This window comes from Crotalus tigris, unplaced genomic scaffold (genome assembly GCF_016545835.1).
Source record: "Crotalus tigris isolate CLP2741 ecotype Arizona unplaced genomic scaffold, ASM1654583v1 scf7180000019740.931981, whole genome shotgun sequence".
NCBI lineage: Eukaryota > Metazoa > Chordata > Lepidosauria > Squamata > Viperidae > Crotalus > Crotalus tigris.
The window spans coordinates 880,819-889,092 of NW_024097690.1; positions in this window are offsets into that span (position 1 = coordinate 880,819).

Below are 8,274 nucleotides of genomic sequence, written 5' to 3' on the forward strand. Positions count from 1 at the left end.
GTTGTCTCTAACGCCAAGACTACAGAGGTCCCATTTTAAGGCGCTGTCAAAATGTTACGCAATTAAGAGTCAACCCCATAATAGAATGGAGATATCCAGTCTTCGACGGCCTGGAGATTAATTGAAGAACTGTAAAATCCATTCATTTTGATGGACTTTGCTGAATAATGTCTTTGATTTCGGCGTTTCCCAGGAAAGTAAGCCCCATTCGATGGAAACGTCTCCAAGCTCCACAAACCCCTGCTTCTCCCCCCCCCCATATTACACTAGCTTTCCCCAGGTTATTCAGAAAAAGGGGCCTTAATTTATATCTGACTTCCCGTTTCCACTGCGTTTTAGTCGAGTTTATTTGGAAATAAACCTCGTTGAATTCATTGGTCCTTACTCCTAATTATGACCTCTTTTTGGGTGTTCATTGGTCCTTATTCCGCTTACAATAACTGCAGTTTGCGAAATCTCAGGGAATCTTTGCAGCAGAGGCAGGTTACTCTGCGATAACCTAAACTTGGAAAACGGTAATTGTGTAAAAAGTGTAAGATTTATGGCTCACTTCACAAGAGGATATTTTAAAAAGGAAATATATGGCGACTTTAACAAGGAAAATCGGTACATGTATGGCTTGCTCAGAAGCACTATAGGGAACAAACCCAGCTTCTTTTCCGTCCCATTCTTCCCTAAGGCTTCTTTTTAGTTACCAGTACTTTATTAACCCTTTCTCTTTTCTTGAGGACTTTCTTGGTCAAAATTCAGACATTTCTCTGGATCCCGATTCATATCACAAACCCACTTCAAAGCTAGTCAATTCAGTTTTTGCAGTACCGGGTAGGACACCCGTCTTTTCTCCAGAAATAATAGAATCGCGGGCAAGCATTCTAGATTGGCGAATATTTATTGGATGGAGGCCCGGATAAACCCTTTAATAGGGTGTATTCCAGACCAAAGAGCAGTAGAGAAGTTACGGAAGGGGTGGGTAATTCGGGAGGTGTTTGAAGTGACTTCCATTCTGGTCTTTCACCATTTATTTTATGGTAGAGGTGGATTTTTCTTTAGTTGGAGGGCTGTGTTCACTTTTTTTGTGTCTTCTTATGCTCCTCCCAACTTTTGGAATTGCTTAAGAATTTCCACCTCTGCATTTCATTTTACTTTTTTCCTCAGACAAACCTTGGGAAATGCCCAAATGAGGCACAGGGAATGGATCAACAAAGTAGCCTCAAGGTAGCCATATTGTGAATCCCAAAATTACAGAAATGGGCAATAATGGCAGGTACAACTCATTCATGCCGAAGTGCCCTTGAGGATATTTTCCATGTGGCTGTTTATATGCTGAGGGGAAACAGCAAAGGGAAAGGAAAAAGAAACTGTCTGCTATTGTGTATTGAGTGGCAAACCTATCAAGGGGGCGCCATTTCTATTAATGGGGAATCCCATCAAATCCATCAATGGAGAACCAAGAGAGGGGCAAGAGATATGATTTTATTTTAGCCAAGGTTATGATGGGATTGTTTTGGCCAAAAGAACAGGTGAATAGTGCTTTAAATCAGCAGCGGAAATGGTCACAAAGATAACTCCCTGAGTTCAGAGAACTTCCACATTCTCCATCAAAAGTCTTTTGACAAGTGCTGGTCTGCCTGCTTCCCTTCTCCAATCTGGTGTGGAATTCTAATTAATTCAAAATTAATTATGTTGACTTCCAAGGAAGAATACAACAAAAGCTTTGTAGTGCAGTTCTATGTGGATCTACTCAGAAAAAAAAACCTCCCACTGGGTTCAGATGGATTATTTCCTATTCACCTCAAAGAAGTGCAGCATTGCAGCATTGGATTTCAGCCATACAAATCAACAGAAACCATAATTTATTTATAATAGCCTGGTTCATACAAATTATCAGATGGAAAAAAAATACTCTCCTTACAGAATACTGAGCTATGTGAGCTCACAGTCAGAAAGAGAAGAAATCCAACCCTTGATATTTCAGTGTCCAAGATTCAATATCCAGTTTGGCGAGTCTTCAAATTAGACAAAGTCTTTGAGCCCAAGTAGGTTATATCTTAAGTGTATTGCATCAATCCAGTCCTACCCCGCTGTGAATCATAAACCAGGTTCATGCTAAGCATGCTATGCGAATACATCGCATTGCGGTTCAGACAATTAACTGCGGTTCAGACAATTAATCATGACGGCTTAGCGCCAGGTACGGAACAGTGTCTTTCCTCCAGCATAGTAGAAGCGGCTGTCAACCGAGCACCAATAAAAATCGGAAGTGCGGGAGAAGGGGCGTTCCTGGGACGAGGATTTGCTTAAGAGGGAGGCTTAAGATTGTCTGTCAATTACACCCTCTGGGTCTGGGTAAGTTGGCAGAGCTGAGCATCGCGGAGGTTATCAGCCCTTGGGTGCTTTGCATCCCGGAAGAGGCCCCGCCCCGCGGTTTTTGCAGCCAGGTTCCAGCCAGTTTGGAAGTTGACTGTAAAACCGACGGGTTAGATCTGCCGTTCTCCGAATTCCGCAAAGTAGGCAAGGAACTCCGAACTTCCTTGCCTCTCCTCAGGCTTCATTAATTCGGCCGCGAGGTTTTTCTTGATGGCCTGTCCGCCTGGTCATCCCGCCACCGGGAGGCAGGGCTGCTTGACGAAAGGGCGACATTGCACTGGGGACAGGCGAAAAGCCGGGCCTGCTCACCTACCGCTGAACCGTCTGGCCGTGGGCGTCCATTTTTTTTTGCTCAGGCCCACTTCCGCTGATCTACAGCAATGGCGAGGATTGAATGTTATAAAACGTGGGCCGTGGCGTCCTAGGAAAGCGCCTTTGTTTTCTTCTGTAAAATGTGGCTTATTAGAAGAAATAAATACTGTTAATCTGCCTGTGAACCATCCAGAGTCACCTTATAGGCGAGATGGGCAGCATAAACATTTAATAAATGAATAACTTCCTTAACTAGGAATGCCCTATTTATTAAATGTTTATGCTACCAATCTCTCCTATAAGGTGACTGCGGTTTACAGGCAGATTAACAGTATTTTATTCTGGTAAGCCATACTTGGGCTTATGACAACTCACCATGGACAACTCACCACAGGACATCTTGCCATGACCAATTCACCATCTGAGAAGAGTTAGACTAATATTGAAGAAATAGTGGACTAGAATGATTAAAGAAAAGATGCCAAAGGAGGGATAAAATGAAATGTGAATGACAAAAATTAAAAAATATATATTTTAAATAATTAAATTGAATTGTTGAATTGTCCTGCAATGAGTTGTCCCATGGCAAGTTGGCTGTGGCGAGTTGACTCCAGCGAGTTGTCCCATTCCATTCTGGGAGGTACAGGGAAACAAGTACCTTCTTGCCACAAACTGAGTACAAAATAGAGCTAGGGCATGTCTGAAGTTGAAATGGTATTCCACTTTCAAAAAAAATTATCTTACCCAGGATAAATACTCTTTGTTTCCCCATCCTGTTTTTTTTTTTTTTACCACGGAATATCAGAGATGGCAAACCAGAAGCCTTTCTAATGTAGTGTATTACAAGTGCTTGCATCCCTCATTTTTTGTAATGCTGGTTTGTTCAGTAATGTTTGAAAGGCTACCCAGTACTTTTCTGCATGACTCCACAACAAAAATACATGTCAACTCTGGGAAGCTTCACAAAGCAGGGTTTAAAGGCAAAGGCCTAGCAGAGGTAGTGTGAAGGTCCTAAAGACCTTAACCAGCCAGTCAGCATTAATGCCACTTGGATAACAAATGTTCACATCTGAACTTATCATAGTGAAGAAGGCTGTATTGTATTAGAACACATTTTTGCAAGGTGTAATATATGTTTACATCTTCAAAAACTAACAGTTGTCACAGGAAGAAAAACATTTTCTTCAAGGGTGGGGTGGAGCCAAATTTAAGAGTGTCAAATTACTGGGAGATAGATTTGAATTAAGAGACAGAGAAAGAGGAGTTTAACAGGATCTTGAAGCAAACAGATCCAACCTTAGTAAACCCTCAGGAGTGCCCTAACCTTAAATACTTACCCTATTAGCCATCATTTCATCTTATTCTATGATTCTGATATTTATGAATGAAGATACATGCCAGTAAAGAGCATCTCTGTTCATCAAACAGTCTGTTTTTTATTTATATACTGCCCACTACACACTGAAGCATCTGAAAGTGATTAATGAAAATATGAAAAAATGAACATATAAAGTATATATAAAAAGTTGGGATTGATTTTCCCCCTCTAAAAAAAATCATGTTGAAAAGGCTTGGGTGAAGAGATAGGTTTTCAACAGGCACCTTCTATAAAAGGTGTTAGAGAAAACACCCGCGTCCCAAACTTCAGGGGACAGGATCCAGAGCTAATAGAAGAAAGCCTACCACAGACAACCCTGGGAGAGCTTTAGTGTTTTTTGTTATATACACTGGAATCTTTCCTGAAGATTTGCTTTACCAACCAGATCTGTAACAGTGAAAGTTAATGGGTATTTTCTTTACAAGTTGGTGAAGTCTTCTGTCATAACAAAACCTTGACCTTATTAGATAGCTAATCGGCAGTGATGTAGTTATTTCTACAAAGGTGTAATGCGCATGGCCACATTAGCCACTAATGAGAAACCTGGCTGATGTGTTCAGCATCACCTTTCAAATCAAGCACAAAGAGTGCATTATATTTGTGTTATATAATCATATGAGATTATATTCTATGTTAAGTCATTGGTATGCTACTCCTAGGATTTCCTGCAGTCACCAGTAGCAGCAATTCGGCAGAGATTTTACTTAGCCCTATCTGAGCATCTTTTTCAGTGAAGAGGCTAAAGAATTGACTTTGGGCTTTCTGTATGGAAATTATCTCTATTCACAGTTTGAGCCATGACTATCTGCCAGCTAATTACTGTTCGGGGGAAGTATTTTGTCTCTACACTATATATATATATATATATATATATATATATATATATATATATTCATTTTTTAAAATTCCATATCCCATGGGTTCCATTAGAATATTATGCTGACACCAGGCCCCTCCATCTTTAACCTTTCGGTTCTAAGGGATGTACATTATAATTGAACTTTTGGCTGCCTTTGTCCCACAGTGTCTACCATGAAATCTCCAAATGCAGACTTCCTCTCATCTGTTCTATACTGCAGCTTTGTCAAATCCCTGTTCTGTTTCCTTTGTCCATCCTGCCAGGTCTAGTCAACTACAGGATCTTCCAGTGTTGCAATGTCTTAAAAATTCTCCAAGCATGTCTCCTCCTAGCTCCTCTTCCTTAGCAAGATTGTTGCTTTGTTTGTCTTGGTTAAAATGCAAGCATTTGTTTTTGTGTGCACATACGATCTTATTGGCAAACCATTTCCTTGGATTTAGCCCTTTTCAAAGACCTAATTAGCAGACTGCCATAGCAGAAATTGGAGAGGAAAAGCTGCTGTTCTTTCTTCTCAAAAACCCTACATATATTAATCTGCTCTTATTACAAAAAAGGATATATTTTGCCTAGTGTTTCTTTTTGACTTATCTGAATTTGCCAATAATCAGAATTACATTCAAACTATTTTAGAAGGATCAAACTGTTTTCCAAAGCACCAAAAGGCAAGATGAGAAACAATGGATGGAGACTAACCAAGGAGAGAAGCAACCTACAACTAAGGAGAAATTTCCTAATGGTGAGAGCAATCAACCAATGGAACAGCTTGCCTTCAGAAGTTGTGGGTGCTCCATCACAGGAGGTTTTCAAAAAGAAACTGGACAACCATTTATCTGAAATGGTATAGGGCACGGGTGGGAACGATTGCCCTTTTATGACTTGTGGACTTCAACTCCTCTGAATTCCTGAGCCAGCCATGCTGAAAATTGAAGTCCACAAGTCATAAAAGGGCTATCGTTCCCCACCTCTGGTATAGGATTTCCTACTCAAATGAGATTGGACTAGAAGATCTGCAAGGTCCTTCCAACTCTATTATTCTATGTTCTGTGTTCTAGGTGTTGGAAAGTTGTGCATCCTTCTGAGTGAACGTGATTCAGGGGAAACATGTTGACCTGAATGGATGGTGGGAGCAAGATGGAAGAATACAGAAAACTGATTCTCAGAGGCTCAAGAAAAATGAGAGTGGTAATGTGTGAGAGTAATGTGTGAGCATCTGCTTAGAAAAAGTTCTGCTTGTTTTGAATATGTGGTTTTAGCATAAGATTATTTATATATCTGCATGGCAAAGGAAATGAATTTAAAAGCATGACTGATTTGAATACATTTGTGAACTGTTTATCTATGGAGATTCTCAGTCATCCAGGTTATCGTTATCCCAAAGATGCTTTTTCACGAGGCAACTGGAATTTCTTGTTTTTCTTTGAAGACGTTTCACTTCTCATCCAAGAATCTTCTTCAGCTCTCTGGATGATGGGGAATGGAAGGATTTATACTCCTTGCAGACAGCTGGTCATTTGCATTCTTTTAGAGAGTCATTGAGGCCACTGTCGTGCAGATCTGAACATTGGGGAAACAAAACAATCACTTCATAAATGCATGGCACAACATAGAACAGTGGTTCTCAACCTGTGGGTCGGGACCCCATTTGGGGTCGAATGACCATTTCATGGGGGTCGCCAAACAACGCAGACCGCCATTTTTCCCCCCTTTTCCTTAGCTGTGCTACTCCCTTTTATTCTATTGGCTTTTGAAAGCCAATAGAATAGACTCTCTTGAACAGAGTCTAATTCTATTGGCTTTCAAAAGCCAATAGGAATTGTCCAGGCTGTCTCTGCCCTGCTGAGCCCGCCAAAAGTCCCATTCTGCAAATGGTGCTGCACTAGTTGAGTAGTGTTCAACTTACGACTGGTTGAGTAGTCCTCGACTTACGACCGGTTGCGGGTCGCGGCATTAAAAAGGTTGAGAACCACTGACATAGAACAAACCAATCAGGACAAGATTCAGCAGTCCATCTGTATTTAAAAGACAAAGGCCACTCTTTCGGAGACAGCAAAGTCCATATTTTGGATAGAGAAGACCACTGGTTTGAAAGAAGGGTTGAAATTGAACAGCCCCCTCTCAACAGAGGGGGAGGGATACAATAACATTTATCTCAGTCTATAACAATCCTTTCAGCAGGCTGAAAGAAGGCTCCACACCCATTTGCACTACTCAGGTGACCCTGCTGACACAGATAAACCTCCAGGTGGCCTCAATGACTCTCTAAAAGAATGCAAATGACCAGCTGTCCGCAAGAAGTATAAATCCTTCCATTCCCTATCATCCAGCCAGAGCTGAAGAAGCTTCTTAGATGAGAAGCAAAATGTCTTCAAAGAAAAACAAGGAAGTCCAGTTGCTTCATAAAAAGCACCTTTGGGATACCTTCTCTCTTTTGTTCACTTGCAGACTTTGGAAAACACAGCAGGCAGGCTAACATGCAGGCCATGCAACAAAGAGGGGAAAGAGGGGAACAGACAAACCAGCCAGGCCCTACTTGCCCCTTAAGACCCCTTCTGATTTGCTTTAGCCAAAATCAGGCTAGGTCATAACCTATTTGAAGCAGAGCACATTTGTATGCTTACCTAGAAAGGGAAAAGCAAGATTGATCTTGATGAAGGTATGTAGAAATCCTGCTTTTTTTAGTTGTGACATTTTGCTTGGTCCTAATAAATGTATTTCCATATTTAGGATTTTTTCTGATTGTTTCTCATAAATATATGTATGTATATATGTATATATGTATATATGTATATATGTATATATATCTTCCCTTAGACTAGAGTACCCTATCCATATTAATTTTACCCTTGATTCTCTCTTCTCTCTCTCTTTGTTTTTTTTCCCCAAGAAAAAAAATCTGAATATTTTGTTTAAGTCAGGAGACAGATCACAGTAATTGTTGGCATCTTATACTTTCAAAAATGAAGAATCAACCTTTTCCCACGTATCTCTATCTCAGCATCCTAGCTGTAAGTTGAAACTCCCATGACAAATAGGAAAGTCTAATTCAACTAAATTCACATTTTTTTTCCTGAATTCTTGGTAAAGCTTATGACCAATGCAGACTTTATGGTTTTATGACCAAGGAAACTTTCCTCTTTTTCTCTCCTCTTTAATATCAATCATGAATGAATGAATGATCCTGAGAAGTGATTTTTAGTATTTTCTAGTTGCGCGGCCAATATTTTGATAATATAAATGGTCTTCATTGCAGTTATATAAACACAGTTATGGCTGGATGACACCACAGTTAGTTATGAATCAGTAGTAAGGAAATGCTACCCTCACAAAGGATTCCTGTGAAGAGATGAACTATATCTTA